Source organism: Nothoprocta perdicaria, unplaced genomic scaffold (assembly GCF_003342845.1).
Source record: "Nothoprocta perdicaria isolate Ctin4 unplaced genomic scaffold, notPer1 scaffold_45, whole genome shotgun sequence".
NCBI classification, from domain to species: Eukaryota; Metazoa; Chordata; class Aves; order Tinamiformes; family Tinamidae; genus Nothoprocta; species Nothoprocta perdicaria.
In genome coordinates this window covers 1490649-1508465 of record NW_020455699.1, presented here as the reverse complement: position 1 = coordinate 1508465, position 17817 = coordinate 1490649, and positions in this window count along the sequence as shown.

Here is a 17817-nt window from a genome sequence, read left to right as displayed (position 1 = left end):
GTGGTGAAATAACTCTTGCAACACGCTTTACTCTTCTAGTATCTGGCATGAATACAGCCAGTTGCTCCTGGATGACAAGGGCAAGACAGGACTAACCTATTATAACTCAGGGAGGCAAATTGGCAATTCTTTAACATAGTCTTTGTCCATCTGTGATGTCCGTATTTTATGCCAAAATTTAAATGGCACAGTTTTCAGTGGTGTAGGCAAGACAATTATGGAAAAATTCCTCTCCTGAAATCTTGCTCTAAATGTTTTATCACATCCTAGATACTAATATATGACAAAATCCTTTTGCTCTTAGTGCTGTCACATTTGTGTGAGATGAAGGTTGTTGTCTCACCCACACAGACGATAGGATGACACTTTAATTGGAAAGTGACATTGTTGGGAACATTTATGAATAATTGAGTATGTCCTCCCCACTCATCTTTTTATATGTTCTCCAAGTCATTATTTTATTTATTATTTATTAAGAACTGACATTGTGCTGAGAGCTGTAYGGAAAAAAGGAGAACACAGAGTCCTTGCCCTTGTGGATCTTAACGCAGCAAGAAACATAGAGAGTTCTTTTCCACCCTGCTCGTAAGATAGTAAACACATTCTGGCTACATTCCAGACTTCTTCCTCTCAGAGGYTGCCTTTACTGACAAGTATAATAATAATATTAATAACAAAAATATCTCAGCATGAATATTCCATCCAGCCTGCTTGTTGTTAAGATATTTTTCTTACCCTTTGAGGGCTTTATATTGTCTCCAGCTCCCTCTTTTTCCTAGAAATGCACAGATCTCATCAGACTGAAGTTAATAGGACTTGCCTGGGTTGACACCAGGGTGAGTCTACAGAAACAATTCTGTCRCTCTCCACGGGAATCTTAAACTTGCTACTCTTTTACAAAACAGTAGCGTTTCTAATTATTTGTTTATTTTTTCTCTTCTTTTTGTCCCCTCCCCCTTCATTTTCTTGTACATACCAGCTTGTTTGTGCCTGCTTAGATTAAAAGCCTCTGTCTTTTCATTCAGGGASAGCGTCCTGGTGCTGCAGAGTCTTGTCCTTCACTGAGGCCCCTAACACAAACGTATAATGAGGCAATATAATTTCTTATAGGTCAGATGATTGACAAATCATCATACAGTCCCTTACCTATGCAGGAATACCTTGCTGCTCTTTCTTAATCTGGAAATAGTCTTTATCCTGCTTTTTCTGTTACACATGTTAGCTTGTTAGATTTGAAATATAGGGTCACATATAGATGTGACATTTTCGATGACAAAATCCCATGAGAACCCTGTCTAGCATAATATGCTTAGAATTCCTAGTAAGCAAATGCTAGATACTGATGTAGCATTTGTTATACCATAGAAAACATGTTCTTCTAATTCCTTTACCAATTTTTACTGAAAGACTTAAAAGTTATTTTCTAAAAATCTCCTACTTTTTAAATTGGCAATTTTGAGCTGTCTCTCATTCAGAAAGTTTGCAACACCTCCCAGAGTATGTTTAGACTGTTCTCCTAGTGGATGTCTTAATGTAGCAAGTGCACTTTCCTACAAGATGTTTACTTTTAGAGCAGCTGATGCCTAAGGAAAAACTATGCATTAGAGAGAGCTATGCTCATGCTGCATTTTTTTCCCTCATTTGTTGCATTTCCATAAGAATYGGTTTTGTCATTTATTAGTGTTTTATCTATATTTGCTGCTTCTTTTTTTAACTGAAATCATCCTAATACGCATACATAGAATTTAAGGACCATCACCAAAACATCCAAATTAGATTTAGTTTTAGGGGAAAAAATAAACCCAAAGTAGATGCAGCAATGAGTGTGAGACAGCATTTGACATTTGAAAATGAATTTCTCAGAATCATCCATTATGAAAAAAAGTAAAAAAAAAAAAAATAGAAAAGAAAAGAAGAAAAAGACAAGAAAAAGCTATCACAGTTGTTTTCACCTCAAATTTGGCCTTGCACAAGTGCTGGTGTTTCACTAAACCGATTAATTGTAATTTTTGCTCCGTCCTCTTGCAAAAGCTGCTTGGGGCAGCTGGCCCCAATGCGGTGGTGGCAGCGGTAGCGCAGTGAATGCGCAGGGAGCCAGGCTCATTACCAGAGAGCAAAAAGGTCATCAAAATCAATTTGCAGTGTGATGTACAAAGGTCGTTGGCAACCATGTGCTTGCCCTGCCCCTTTAGAGCACAATTAAAAAAAAAAAAAAAAAGAAAAAAAAAGGAAAAGAAAGAAAAGAAAAGAAAAATAAAGTGGCCGCTTTAATAACTGTGATTAGGAAAGAAGAAAGGCATATCATTGAGCCATCTGTTTAAACATTGGCGCTCCCTCCGTTTTTATTCACAGCACTACGAAGGATGGGASGTGATGTTTGCGGAAGGCTCTGTTCCCGCAACGTTTCCCCATTCATTTTCAAGATTTATAAGGCTGACAGACTTGAAAGCACCTCTTTCAAATTATAGGCCTTTGAAATCAATAGTGTAATATTGGTAATTTGTTTCTTTTTTATTACAGACCGCTTCATTATTATTTTTATTTTCAGTTCATGGAACAAGCAAGTCTGGAATCCATCATTTTCTTATCTGCGGTTAAATTGCTTACTCAGGGGTACAGATTGCCTGTTTTGTTTTACCTGTTTTGTTATAACATCTTGGTGTTAAAATCTCTTTCGCACAAGCAAGCCCACATCTATATTGCCAGCAGAGAAGACTTTGCCGCTGCAGTGCCTAAACCTACAGGCATATTCACAGTATTAATTTTGTATTGAAGACAAACATGATGTTACTGGGAATTGCATGGCACTACAGAAAGAAAGAAGTGGATCTGTCAGAAAAAGGAAAGCTCCTGGAGGGTTTTCCTTGTGAAGTTTTCTTTCAAGCTGAGTATCAGAGGTAAGAAGTCTGTACAGGGAGCTGTTGTCCAGTGGGACCTGGTTGCCATCCTGAGCACAATCACTCAAAATGTAAATCTAGTTCAGCAACTTGTGCATTAGCCCCTTTTTGGGTTTCTTCCCTCCTTTCCCGAAAGATGGACATTTTGGACATTTCTTCCTCAGTGCAGTAGTCCCCTTTTGGGTTTCTTCCCTCATTTCCCAAAAGATGGACATTTTGGATAGTTCTTCCTCAAAGCACCCAAACAGAAAGTTTTTGAAGTGTATGAACAACTTGGCTGAAATGATTAGAGGGTGTCCAGTTTTGACTACCTAGAGTTTGCTTTTTATTTTTCCCATAWAATATGTGGCTTCAAAAACTAATGTAATTCAATGTTAATGTAATAGCAATCATCAGTCTTTGAACCTAAAACAACAGAAGCTGTTTCTTCCTGTATTTTCTCTCTATTTTCTGTTCCCTTCTCTTACACATCAGAAAGAAACAAATAGTAATTTGCTCTCTTCATTTGACCAGTCACTCAAAGATGTTTTTGTGAACCAGACTATTACTTCAGGATACCTTCTCTTTGCTCCGTGCAAGGAAATCTTACTGCAAAAGAAATGAAATTCAGCATTGTTAACAGAAAGGCAAAAAAACGTACATTTTTGCTTTCACATTTTGCTAATAATGAAGCAGACTGATAGGATGATTGGTTAAATGCACTTGAAATAATAATAAAGGGCAAGGTGGATGCTGAAAGATATTTTTCATGGTTCTTCTAATTGTTGTTTGTTTCTCATGTCCTTTGTGTGTACTTCCTGAATTAGCGCAGAAATCTCTGAGGGCAAATCAATCTGTTTTCCGTTCTCAGCAGCTTCATCCTTGACAATACTCAAGAAATGGCTTCAAACTTAAGATCTAGCCCCCATGTAAAACCTGCACTGTACTTCACTGTTTCTGAGGGGCTGACGCACTGCTTTGGTGYCAGAGTACCTTGGTAGCAGCTCTGAGCTGTATGAAAATCTGTGGTGTCCAAGCCACAGATGCTATGCTAGACTAGACTGGTTCATCAAGAGCTGAGCATCTCCTTAGCAAGCTGCCCCACTTTGACATCAGAGTTGCTCCTGGTTGCTGGACTCAGTCCCGCTGATGTCATTGAAAGTCTTTGTGTTCACTCTGGGGGATGAGAAAACAGTGTAAAAATGCATTGGTTGTTTTTACAGTGCAATACATTAAAACTCTGGGTCTTGTCCACTATAGGATCTAACAATACCTGTTATGTATGTCCCACAGAAACCAATGTGAGTGTGCAAAACCTTTTGCAAGAGCATGTGAGAAGAGATGAGCCAAGAGAAGAAGAGACARCTTTAGTAACCAAAGTGCAAATGAGATAATTACTCATTTGCCTATAGTGTGCTGCACATTTGTACATCCCTCATTCTCCAACTTGTGTGAATTTGTTTATTGGCTGTGTGCTCGATCTACACTTAATCATGCAATTCCAAATGTATTTATTTTGTATATGTGTTTTGCCTTCTTCTATGTCTTTGCACCRATTGACGATATTGGCACTAGGAAAAGAAAACTTTACATTCAAGCATGATCATTTATGTTTTATGAATAAAAGACAAACATGGTTAGCCCACCAGCATATATGTTTTCTCAGAATTTATTTATGATTCCTGACCACTTTGAGTCTACAGCATTTTCTCCAGAATTTACAATCTCAGTAGCAGCCAGTCTGCAGGAAATTTGGCCTTACCCATATTTTACTGCCCATAGTCCTCCTCATGCTATAACCATACAAATACATTATAAGTAATTAAATATTGCTTCAGCAAAATTGCGGTCTCAAGAGGATGTACTTGTAAATAAACATTCATTTCAACCACTTTAAATCTCCAAGTGGAGCTGAAAAGTGATCCCAGGTATTTCACATGAAAAGAAATCATGAGGTTCTACATGATGGCAAGCCTACAGGAAAGCAGCAGATCAACAAGTATGCCTGACGGACAGATGTACTCTTCCATGCCACATAAAACGTGAAAGCTTTAAATTACTTTAATGAGACTACTTGAGTGTGGAACCCACTAATATGAATTTGTTCATAGTTTAGCTTTCAATTACTTTTACTAGCATCTGCCTCTCCATAAGGCATGATCAGTGAGGTGCTAGGGGGTTTGGGGGGATGTTACTGCACAATTTCTGGACTTGTTTCACTGCTGTARTGGACAGGTGACATGAAGTAAAAAATGAAGACCAAAAGACATTATTAATTTACTGCTGAACTTACATGAAAAACTAAAAAWTCCTTAAAAACACATCAAGAGCATAAAAGTTGTGCATTGAAGCACTTAMAAACAGGAAATGCCAATTTTTAAGTTGTTTGGTCCATTTCAATTTGTCCCTACCAGGGCATAGACATAACAATTCAGTTATTCGTGGCAAGGTTAAGTATAATTTTTCAGCAAATATCCTGTGGTATCCTAATATTTAGCTCACATGAGATATCCTAGTTTTTCTAACCTCTCTCTCTCTTTCCTTTTATCTCCTGTTCTAAACATTTCCCTCACTCCACAGAGAATATATTATATGTCTACTGAGACTGCTTTTACCAGCTCTTGTTAAGATTACAGCTCTTTACACTTCTTATCTGGTGGCCAGAAGTCCTGGGGCTTTCTTGCCCTGATTGTACACACAGCTCCTATATTTTATGGCCAGTTCTGACCAAAACAAAGCCTTCTATAAATATTATCTTAAGGATATACATTTGTCTTCCTGTTTGAGGAGAAGCTATGATTGCTGGTGTCCTTGCAACTGAAGGACTCACGTGCTGGCTAATTTAACTGGCTTGCTGCCTTTCAGCTAAGGTCACCGTGTTACTTCCTATATCCTGTTTTCTGGTCCATTTCAAGTGTCCTATCAATCGTTGACATGGGGTTTGTTGAAGAACGTGCCCTAAGAGGACCATAAACCAATTTGTGAAGCAAATAAGAAGGTTATGAAAGCAATGTCATACCCAGTGATTTTCCACTCTGTGTCTCATGCATGTATCTTAATTTTCAGATAGCTGCATCACAAAATGAGAAGRGCTAATAGCCCCCTTGCTCTTCGCACACCCCTCCCCCTTCCTCTAAGATTTCAGTGGACTAGTTCAATAAAARGGAAAAGGAACACTTTTCGCTAGAAAACAGTTATTTAGGTACAATAATTTGTACTTTATGTCATATTATAATGGTGAGTATAAATTTTCCTTTGAACCATGTTTTATTAACATTTTTTTTCCACAGAGTTACATCAAAAGACTCTATAAATAAGTGATGTGCTCAGCCTGCCAGCTCTTACATGCATACCAATTACCTCTATTGGTTTCAGGACACGTAGTCAGTACTTTAAACAACCCAGATAATATTGCAAACTGAAATATTCAACATCTCCATCTTGGTATGCTGTCACCATGCAGAGAATGATTATAATTGGTAATCAGTTTCACTGCTGGTAAGTTGAGTGGCATGATGCATTTTATATCCATGCTTATGTCAAACCCAATTAACATTCTAACACAGTATGTTTCAAAGACACAAACCTAATCTGAGGGAACAACACATTTATTTTTTTGATGTTCAAAAATTCTCGTATTCTACGAAGAGAAGAACTTGAAACACAAACATACTTATTAATTCTGTAGCATTTGCTGGTTTAGCTTGCTAGAGAAGGCGGGGACGAACATATATCTTCAGTCTCAAATTTCTGTCGTAAGTGGGGCATGCCAATGGCATAAGAAACTGCAGAGAAACCAGAAATATAAAATGATCAAGGTTTTCCTTGATATCACACACTGCTGCATCAAGGTATGATATGCATTAGAATACTGTGAAAGGGAAAAAGCTTAATTCTCCTTTTAAACAATTTCAGCTGATCTGTTGTGATCAGCTTGATTTATTTAATAGCTGCAAGTATCACAGTGTTTTATCAAATTCTGCATAAATGATAAAGAAAACAAAACAAAAAAGAAGATAAGGCTAGTATATATAACTGGTTTAGGTCAAATTATGATGTTGAAGAGGGCAGATAAAAACTGCAATATACTGGAATACACCATCGTTGAAAAATCTTGCCCTTAACACCCACCTCCCTGAAGTGTTATGCATGTCTCCTATTGTTCTCAAAAATGTTTTGTAATAATAGAGCAGCCTTTATAGCATGAAATAGAAGAGAGTAAATACATTATAAATATATATATATATAAAAATAAAAAAGGATTCTTGTCTAAAGCTAGATTGTTGATATATATCATAGCTGGTATTTACATGTTGATCTGCCTGTCCTGATGCAGGTGGGAATACCTCGTGACAGGTTTTCTCTATATGGGCACTCTTCTACAGAGAAATTTTGTCTCTTTTTTTAATTGACACTGTAATTTTGAACACTGGAAATCAACTGCTCTGCTAAAGGGAAGATATAGTTCTGTGGCTCAGTAAGATATGATAATTTCTGTCTTGACTCTTTGGAGGTAGAAGTACCACTCATTTGGCAGCACATGAAATTGACTGAAGTCAAAATAAATATAACCATATTTTGCCTGMAGGAATCAAATCTCTTGAATGTGCAAAACTGGCCCGGAAGTCTCAAAGGAAATAAATTGTCTGACAGTGCTAACATAATAAAACATTTTTAGTGTTTTTTTTTTTTGTACCTATGTATGTTACAGATAAATAATGAGAGTGTAAATCCTTCACCAACTTTTTACAAAACTTTCCAGTTTTTCGCTCTAGCTTTCACCAGCAGATTCAGATTGAATTATCCCAATGGACGCTTCTCATCTAAAAACAAGAAAAAGGAATCTCATCTACAAGTTGTGTGACAAGGACCACATGAAGATGAGTGTACCGTAATACTTCTTTTGAGTACAATCTACAAAATCTGTCTACTCTATTCCTCCAAAATGGGGAAGTGCAATGAGTATGTCCTAAGGACCTAAGGACCGAAGATTGGCCTGACCAGTTTCTGTGTTACTGTGATACAAGATGTCTTGTCTACTGCAAGTTTTTATGAACTGTTGACCTGAAATTTGAGAAAGAACACTCTTCTTGGAAGTAATGGAGAGGTATTTTATTGCTCCATATTACCAGAAAGTGTGGAGCAGTATGTCAAAAGTTCTTATCTTTACATCTTGAAAGCAAGACTATACTTTTTGGTAARACAAGGGCTTCCACTCATGCCTATACTGCAGAATCTGAGGAGAGTCCTTTCTTTTAATCTCTCTCTTCCTTCCTCCACAGTCGTATCTTAAAGATTATTCACAGAATCACAGAGTCACAGAGTCACAGAATGGTTAAGGTTGGAAGGGACTTCTAGAGATCATCTAGACCTCCCCAACCCCTTTGCTCTAGCAGAGACACCCAGAACACGGGGCACAGGGCCGCATCCAGGTGGGTTTGGAAGACCTCCAGAGATGGAGACTCCACAGCCTCCCCAGAGCCTGTTCCAGGGCTCTGTCACCCTCAAAGTCTTAAAGCAGTTCTTCCTCACATGGAGATGGAACTTCCTGTGTTACACCCATTACCCCGTTATTATTTATTATTCTCTTCTATTTAGTTCAACTAATAATCATGGGCTGGTGCAAACCATTTCTGAACACAGTATAATTTCTTTGATGATGATACATTATTGTCTACCTTATGACCCAAGATACATGCTACCTGATGAATTCATCACAATAATTCTATATTTATCAGACAGTATTGTTTGAAGTTATTGATAAAAAGATATTTTGTTGGTCTCTAGGCACCAGTTTTGTCTTTGATTTCAACATATTGATTTATCCTACTCCATTTGCTTCAATGATTCCTTTGAGAGTATCAGAGTTTGGTAATAGGACAGAAAACAAAGCCATTTGCTGTCCCTCATGTTACGTTACCTCTACAGACAGCTTCAATCTGAAATTAATTGTTTTTGACATTCAAGTGAAACATTATATTTTCAAAATTCACATTCCATGAATATTAATTTTTAAGCATCCTTAAAAAGAAACTTTAACGCACTTTCCAGTGTTCTAGATATATTTAACTGGGCAGCCTGGCAGCACACTATGGGGAATAACGTTTGTACTACATTCCAACAAGTAATTATTCTGTTACCTGTTCCAGAGAGGAGCTAATAATCCTGATGCTACATCTGACTACTGTAGTTCCATGAAAAGCAAAGTGATCAACATGGCAAAATCTCTTCTTTAAGCAGTGCCATTTACACAGCCTCCAGTTTTATTTGTCCCATTACCAACTTGCATCAGAACCTCTAGAACTTTGGCTATGGGGCTGCTCACTGTCGCACATTCTTAGGGCTTCAGGCACTGTAGCCTGCTGCCTGCTTGACACTTGTTCAGCATTGCAGGATATTTGCTTAGGGACTGAAGCTCCTGTGTTTTGAATATTGTCTGTCATACACTTACTGATTAAATTTAATTTGACAGTTCTAAGCATCATTTTTTTAAAAAAAAAAATTGCCTAGGAATGTCTAAACAGTTATTTATCTGTCTTGATATGGCCTCCATCACAGTAGGAGCAAAACACATGAGGTACATTTTTCTCCAGCAGACTTCTATAATTGCAGTTTATGAATAATTAGTATTCATGTGGCATGTTTACTTTAGAATGGGAAGCTGAATCTGATAAAATATACGAATGGTATCTGACTCTGCAAGTTGTCTCATTATAAACAATGTTTGGAGAATAAATACATGAATCCAAAGACCTTGGAATCTGACACATGATTATTACTATAACGTTAATTAGTAAAAAAGCAAAATCATAAAAATTATATGGTCTCTGCAGCACTAATGCCTGGACAGTGCTTATTCTTTGAAAGTCCCAGCACTGCTTTTTAAGTTGCAGACTCATTTACTTTTAAAGATCACTGGGAATGATAATAGGGAATGCTTTGTTATAACTAGCAACCTCCTCCTTAAGTCCTTTATTCCTTCTCTTTGCATTTCCCTTATGACATCAAAATAGGACTAATTGTATTGAGTCTGTATTTATTTCATAGTTCATACATTATGGTATAGTATATAATGACCTAAACTAGCAAAAAAGATTATAAGACATTTTTGGAAATGCAATGAGGATTATAAGGTAATTACAATGCCATAATATTTCTGCTATCATATAGCTTGGTCCATGAATAGCACTTCCTTCACTTTTAAAAAACAACCTTTGAGAAACCTGTGGCCCCATCCATCAGGCTCATCTTTCATTTCCTTTCTGCTTTTATCACTGTCTGGATTCATAGAAATTCTAGGAAATAGTAGTTCACATTAAAATGATGACCAAGAAGGCACCATGGTACTGTCTACATATCTTTTATTCTGGAACAATTTAGTAGTTCTGTAAGTGTTTCAAGTCTCCAAATTTACAAGAATCAATATATCATTTGGGTATCATTATATCYGCATTTCAAAAGGTGATGCAGAGCTGACTTCCTGCACAAGCAGACTGTGCACAGAGGAAGAACACTCTGGCTTCAGACATACTTCTGCAATGGCTTTTTTGGGAGGATAAAAATATTTGTGGAAAGTTAATTTTAATTTAGAAAGCATTGTTAAAATGACTTTTTATGCATGTATCTCAGAATGTTTTCATACAAACCTCCCATCAAAGAATGGAAATAATATCATGTTATTTCTATGATAAATCTTAATGAAAGCATTGTCACACTTTTGGAAAACTGAGATCAAACACTCAAATAATAAGTGACATGATTAATTCAGTAGGTGGGTGATTTCTGATGATTTTTTTTTGGTGACATTTAGCTGACAGTATATTTGGCATGTGGCACTTTCTTCATAGAAATTTCTGGAGAGGTGACAAGAGCTCTTTCTCTCTCATCATTATATACTTACTCTCTTCCAGACTTCCTGTCTGGTACTAATTTCACCTTCCTTCCTATCGCTTCACCTCGACATTCACCAATACCTTGATCTTCCATCATATTGTCCTTGACTCATTGCWCCTTCATCTGAGTGGCACACAGGGTCTGTGCTCATCCTCTTTCCCAACTGCCTTCACAACACCACCCCTTTATATGACACCCCAAAAAAACAAATAAATGAAATAAGCAAACAAATAACATAARTACTGCTTTATTTGTTTGTTGATTTGCCCAGGAAATGGCATACAGGGGCTCAGGTAAATAAGGTGTTTGGCTGTTGACTGTTTCACTGCAGTTTTGCTAGTGGGGCAACAGGACTACATGGCTTATGTGAAACATAAATACATGTATTCAGGGTGGATTTTCCTCTTTTTTCCTCCTGGTAGGGGGAAGATGGACTCCCATGGAGGTTTCCACAGTGGGGTTTCAGTGATGTCCCCGCAAGAAGTCCTGCACATGCCCCACAGCAGCTGGTCATTGCCAGTCACAACAGGTCACAGCAGGTGCAGCTGGTTGCAGATGGTTGCAACTGGTCATAGCAACTCACAACTGGTCATAACTGGCCATAGCTAGTCACAGTTGGTCTGGCACTGATGGGGAGGAGATGCCGCTTGCCAACATGGTGCCAGCTGGAGGAGCACAGGTCTCCTCTGCTTGGACATGTTTAAAGGTGCRTGTCAGGGCATGCAGGCACCATTTTGTTTCCCAGATCTCCAGATCTCCAGTGCCAAGGGGAGCCACGTTCCAGGATCATCATTCACATGTGATAAGTAAGTGGCCAAGACAGGCAAGTTATCGGTTTCCTTCAGAAAACGCTGGATTTGGTGTTTGATGCTTTCTCTTGCCACAAGCTTTCAGGACAGCTATTTGGCATTGTTAAACCTTATATACAACCTGCTACACGATTGGTATGTATTTGTTTTACCTTTGAAAAGAGCAAGTTACGAAAGCACATTCATCAGCAAGCAACACCGTGTTGACCCAGCAGCCTTGACAGGTTTGAGGYCTTTCCTCCACTTTAGCATCCTGCATGTGAGTGGAAAGCTCCCACTTGGAAGGGGAACATGAGCTTGACAACCTGCCAAGTGCTTAACACCCAGTCACACACACACACACACACAAAACTGTGGTCACCACTGTCAGATGCCCCTCAGGTGTTCATATGATGTGGTCTTGATGGTCATGCTGGGACCCGCTTGATGTGTGGAGGCAGGACTTTGCTCTGAAGATAGATCTAGGAAGGTCCTTAAGACAGCAAAGGGATGCTTGGGAAGTGCAGGGGGTGTTACGAAGTGCAGGGGGTGTTACGGAGCGCAGGATCATGATCTGCCTGTAAAGGTTGTTTCCTTTGTCATTTTTAAATAGCTCTCTTTGGCCCTTCTTTCTCTTTCTTCGTAGATGCAGTGCATTGTTCAAGCACAAATTCTAGTGCTATTGAAAGGTAAAGGCCAATCACCCTACCTGCATCTAGGCAGGCAGCCTGGATCTGCTGCAGGTGCCATGAGTGGGACTCCTGCTTCCAGATTAGCCTGCAAGTCTACATATCCCTATCAGAAGCCARCATTATCATTTCTGCTCACCGGAACCTAAGCTTTAGGATTTATTAGAATGAAATAATTCTAATAAATTATTAAAATTATTAATAATTCTAATAATTAGAATTATTTTCTAATTCAACCTGGRTGTTTAAAAACATCCAGTGTCTTTTTAAAAGTGCTGAAGTCCAGCCTATTTTTTGCAAAAGTACGCTTAAGCAATGGGATATGTCTCAACTCTGCTTCTTGAAGCTAATGAGCCCAAAACTTGTTTTTATTTGAAAAGCTTCTTTGAGMATACTGTTGTGGCTCAAATTCATTCTAATGTACAGTCAAAACTTGTATTTGGTTATTTTTAAATTTGCAAATACTAAGGGAGAAGTACCATACTGTTGAAATCAGATAAGGGAAGATTCCTCCTAGAGGATTTCAAAGGAAAGAGTTTTAAAAGTAACAAAGTAAGGCGCTTCCTATCATCGGTACTACACATAAGCATTARAGCTCAATTCTATGAGTCTACAGTATGAGCTCAGCTCTTTCTGTATTCTGAGATATTCCACTAGTTTTCAGTCGTGCCTCCATTAATAGAATTAAATCATGCTCTTAAAYATGAAAAACAACTATTTACTCAAATACTATTCCAGCTGACCTCAGTCTTGTTGAATTGATTGTTGTTTTTTTTTTTAATCCCCCAAAGGAAAAGCATCACCACATTTCTGCTTGCAGTACATAATGTGGATGTAATGCCAAGGAAGCAGTTCATTCTGGATGCAAGACACAGGTGAGTACTAGCTCTCCTGTCCTTGTCTCCCAGCAGACAAAAGCTCTTGGCACAGAGCACACACTGTCACCCAGTGTCTGGATTAGCCAATTATGGGATGAGCAGATAGCTTCTCTGAAAACCTCTTCCGCATTATTTGAGACTTGGTTTAGCAATACTGCAGTTCCCAGAAGATTTTTAAACCCCAAAGAAGTAAGCATATTGCCTGGGTCAAAAATCGGGCAACACTTAGCACAAACAACATGAATGAGGTCTGCCTTAATATCAAACATCAATTCCTTACCCTAGCTGAGCAACAAGGTAATTTGTAAAATCACTATGTTTATTAAACCGATAACAAACAGGTGCACTTAAAAACGATGTGCTTACCAGGCTTAGAAAGGAAGGCTGGAGGTTTCTCACTCTTTTTTTTTTCTTTTTTTTTTTCCCTTTTTTTCTTTGGGGTGCAGTGTGTGTTAAAGACGGATGGTGCAGTGTCTCCTGGGTCGTATCATTATGTGAGAAGGTCTGAGCCAGCAGCTTTGCTATCAAAGGAGCAAGGCAACTTCTTGATAATTGATGTTCAGCTTGTATGTGCAATGCACCAGGTATGCTCTGAACACGAGATACTGGCAGCCTCTGGCCTCTTGCCTGCTCCTTAGTGCCTAAGGAGCTTCGTTGTGGATTGCTGTAACGCAAGTTTAATTTTACTCTGATAACAAATAAGAATTACCATGTTAGTTGTTGAAACTGCCCAGATAGATGCAATATTGATTTAAGCTAGATTACTCATGTACAGAAAAGCTACTGAAGTAAGCAAAGGCTTGGGCTCCCTTTCTGACAAAGTACCCTTAATGCTGCTAAATGTGCTACTTTCAGCTCATTCTCTTTTAATTGAGCAGTTGACATGATCTGTCATTGAATAGGGAAGAACTGACACGGATTTGAGTGCAAATGATAAAATCTATGTAGCTAACTGTATCTGCCTTCTTTTATTTCTAAAGGATTAGGGAAGAAAAACAGCACCCTTTGCTTTCTATGCTTTCTAGCGTTCTGTTTATTTTGTCTTTTTTTTTTTTTTTTTTTTTGCTTTTTTTTTTTTTTTTTTTTTTTTTTTACATGCAGTTCTGGGATCAATAGGAACATCTGTTCCTATTTTATACTATTTTACACTGTAGTTTGTGATAGAAGTTGCTTCCAGAGTGCTATATTGCACTTTCATTTTGATGTTTAATATATATTTTGAATTTATTTTAAAATATTTTTGTTTGTAAGTGACTCAGTAATGGTGAGGGAACTCTTTAAGTAGTAAACATTTATCCAATATACATGGATGGGAAGTAACATAAGGACATAAAAATAAAAAGCTTGAGGCTGTTTAGATAGGTGTGTATCTGTTAGTCATATGGAGAAAAAAAAAAATATAAATATATATATTCCTCCGTCAATTGCATCCTCRGGGTAAAGTAATTCATTTCAATCTTTCTTCATGAATCATGATTTTTAGATTTTTTTCCAAGCTCTCTCATGTTGTGTCTTTCCTGGAGTGAAGCAAGCAGAGCGAGTAGAGCAGAAGTGCTAGTTCACAGGTCTATATTCTTGTTACAGCTTATGCTTCCTGATATGTTAAGTGTTTTCATTGCAGCAGCAGCAGCACATTCGTGATTAAGCATAACTCTCAGATCCAGGGGAGATCTTTTTGCAAAAGTGCCAGTGAACAGTTGTTCTCCAACCCATATTTGAATGACTGATTGGTCCTGCCTAAGAACAAGCATACTTGTACTTTTTGTACTGTTGTTTTTTGTAGTTTTTTTTTTTTTTTTTTTTTGAGGGATATTGGGTGGATAGGAAGTCAAAAAAGTCTGTTTACCTATTTACTGATTTCTTTTCTTTTGCAATCATTTTGCTTTTTGAGGTTGATCTTCACATCTTTTGCAACACCTTTTATACTGATGTCATTTTCCAGTATACTAGTTATACTCTACTCCCTCATCTAGATCGTTGGTAGTCACAATATGTGACCCAGAGCAGGGCCTTGTGGAATCCCTGCTTGATTTTTATTTCCCTTTTCTTCTTGTAGTAAGCTATTGATATGTATTCAGAGGGATCTTGTGTCAGAGTAGGACACTTTCGTTAGAAAGAAGTGGTGTGATGGCATCAGAAAGATTCTCTAACCTTTTCTGAAAAGAAGTCTTAATGCCTCACTTCTTTTCTGAAAAGAAGTGCCTTTTCTTTTCTGAAAAGAAGTCTTAAAGCCCAAGTGGTTTAAGTTGGTTTGAAAGCTGTACCCACTGCTGTTGAGAAAGAATTACTTCTTATTTCTGGATCTTTCCTGGCAAATAATTGTACTTTTCTGGCTTCTGTTAGTCACATATACTGGTCTGATTACAAGTTAGGCACTTAAAATGCTGCTGCAAAGGGAGAAGAGTTCTTAAATACCAAAGAATTATCCTCTTATTTAAAAGTCTTATTTAAAAATACTCCCAATAAGGAGAATAATTTTCTAAAACCTGWTTGTTTTAGGAAACTACCTGTGGTAGATCTGTGCATATCTACTTGAAATATTTKCTTTAAAACTGTATTTAAGCACAGTGTTCATTTTTATTAAGAAGTAAGCCCTTCCCCAGTAATGAAGCTATGATATGGTTCTGTTCATTGGCTTCACTACAGTTTAGCGAGTAGAATAGCAGAATCTCATTTCAGAGAATAGCTCCATAATTTCATGCACCTACCATAAAAACAAGCAAATTGACACCCTGCCAGGAGTAGCCAGAGGAGATCTTAGAAGAGAGTTCATAATGATACTGTTGCCATATTGCACGCCTGTAAATAATTCATTAAGTCAACCACCCTTTTGTTTTAAGCAAACATGAGCAGATGCCTTTCTAAATTGGATGCAGACAACAGTTTTCAGCAAAACATTGTTGTAATATAACACTTAAAAAGAGTAACATTTTTCTCTTATTGATTTTTCTGAAGTATTATCAACTCTGGTAATTCACAGTGATTACTTCTGCTACACATCAAATCTCCCTTGGTTTTTCATCTACATCTTTCAGGTTTTTTTCTGTGTGATAGATTCCACAGTAAAGTGAAGCATGGCAGAAAATAACAAAACAGTCAAAAGCGATTAAGAGAAATAAGAACTTTCATATGGGCCCAAAATGCTTATCATATCATACAAGATCTGCTGGTTTACGCCTTTTGAATGTTACTTACGCTTTGTATTTAGAAAATCAATGTACAGAACTAAGCAAGTAATTAAAAGACAAGAACCAAGCAAAAGGTTAAGGGTTGTATTTACATAGCAGATGATTCTTCAGAACTCAGCTTGTAAAGTCAGGTAACACCTTTCAAAATAACATAATTATAATGTGTGGAGGTGAGTAAAATACAGTGTTATCTCTAACCCTTTTGTACTCCCTTCCTCTCCGCACCAGTGTGGAAAAGAATTGCATTCTTAAGAGGGATTAAGAGGTGATATTTTACTATTTGCTATTTCTACTTTATTTTTTACAAAACTCTTTTCATATATGAGTTCACCCAGCATGGTCTTTCTTTACAAATACAGATTTCATTCTACACTGGTTGAATGTGGAATCCACATTGGGTGTATGAAATTATCAATTTCTACAAATTTTGAATAGCACAGTAAATTAGCAAGACTCTCAAATGCTTCAGTTTAGTAATGATATTGTACCTCCATTCCTTAATCCTTATGTGAAATGGCTATGGCAATTTGAGTGCCATTTCAGTCATTGACCAAACTACAGTGAAAGTTTCTTCTCCTTTGGAAACTGCTTTTCCTACTGCCAGAGGGAAAAAAAAAACTTTGAAAATAAAATCTTTAAATATCTCAAGCATCGTAGAGGGATTGTAAATTGTAAATGGGAAAATWTTAAGGTGAAAAGTCAGAAGGAATCATTATTCTCTTCTAATCTCACAGGTCTCGGTATATTGTCTAGTTTTTTTTTCATTAAAGTAAATGTGATGATTTTAAAGTTAGCAAAAAGGAAATCATTTATATGTTTTCAGTCTTCTTTCAGTTGTTTATCATTTTTATATTTAATATGAGAAAACATAGCATTTGTTAAGTTCTTTTAAGTCCAATTCAACCTTTTAATCATGACACCTGTGAGGACTTTGTGCTTGAAATTAATTTCTTATACATGAGAAGCAATGTAACAATGGATGTACAAGTGCAAACGTAGGTTGGTATTTAAGTGCTGACACACTAAGTCCCTTACTGAAAGTAAGAAAGGATTAATCAAATTGCCAGATCTGAGGACTAGATGGACTTGACCAATTGATTATATTTTTGTTAATTTAAAAATAATGAAATAAAATAAAGCCTTATAAAGTCCCTCTCCTAACTTTGGGTCTAATGGATGATATATTTATTCTAGTATTCCTTAAAATTGTGCAATTTATGATATGAGATCCATGACAGGCTGATTTTTTTTTGAATGCATTGATATCATCTTCAGAAAGATTTACCGAACTAATAACTTCAGATTACATTCAGTCAGTCTTTATGGATACAGCATAAGAATTATACACCTTTTTTTTTTCTTTCYCTGTGGCTGCTACCTTATATTTTAAATATAAGCTATTTGAAGAAAATAATATTCCACATTCACACTTAGAGAATGYTTAGCAGGCTGTGACTTCTCTCTCTCCCCCTCTTTTCTTTCTCCTTCCCTTCTTGCTCAAACAC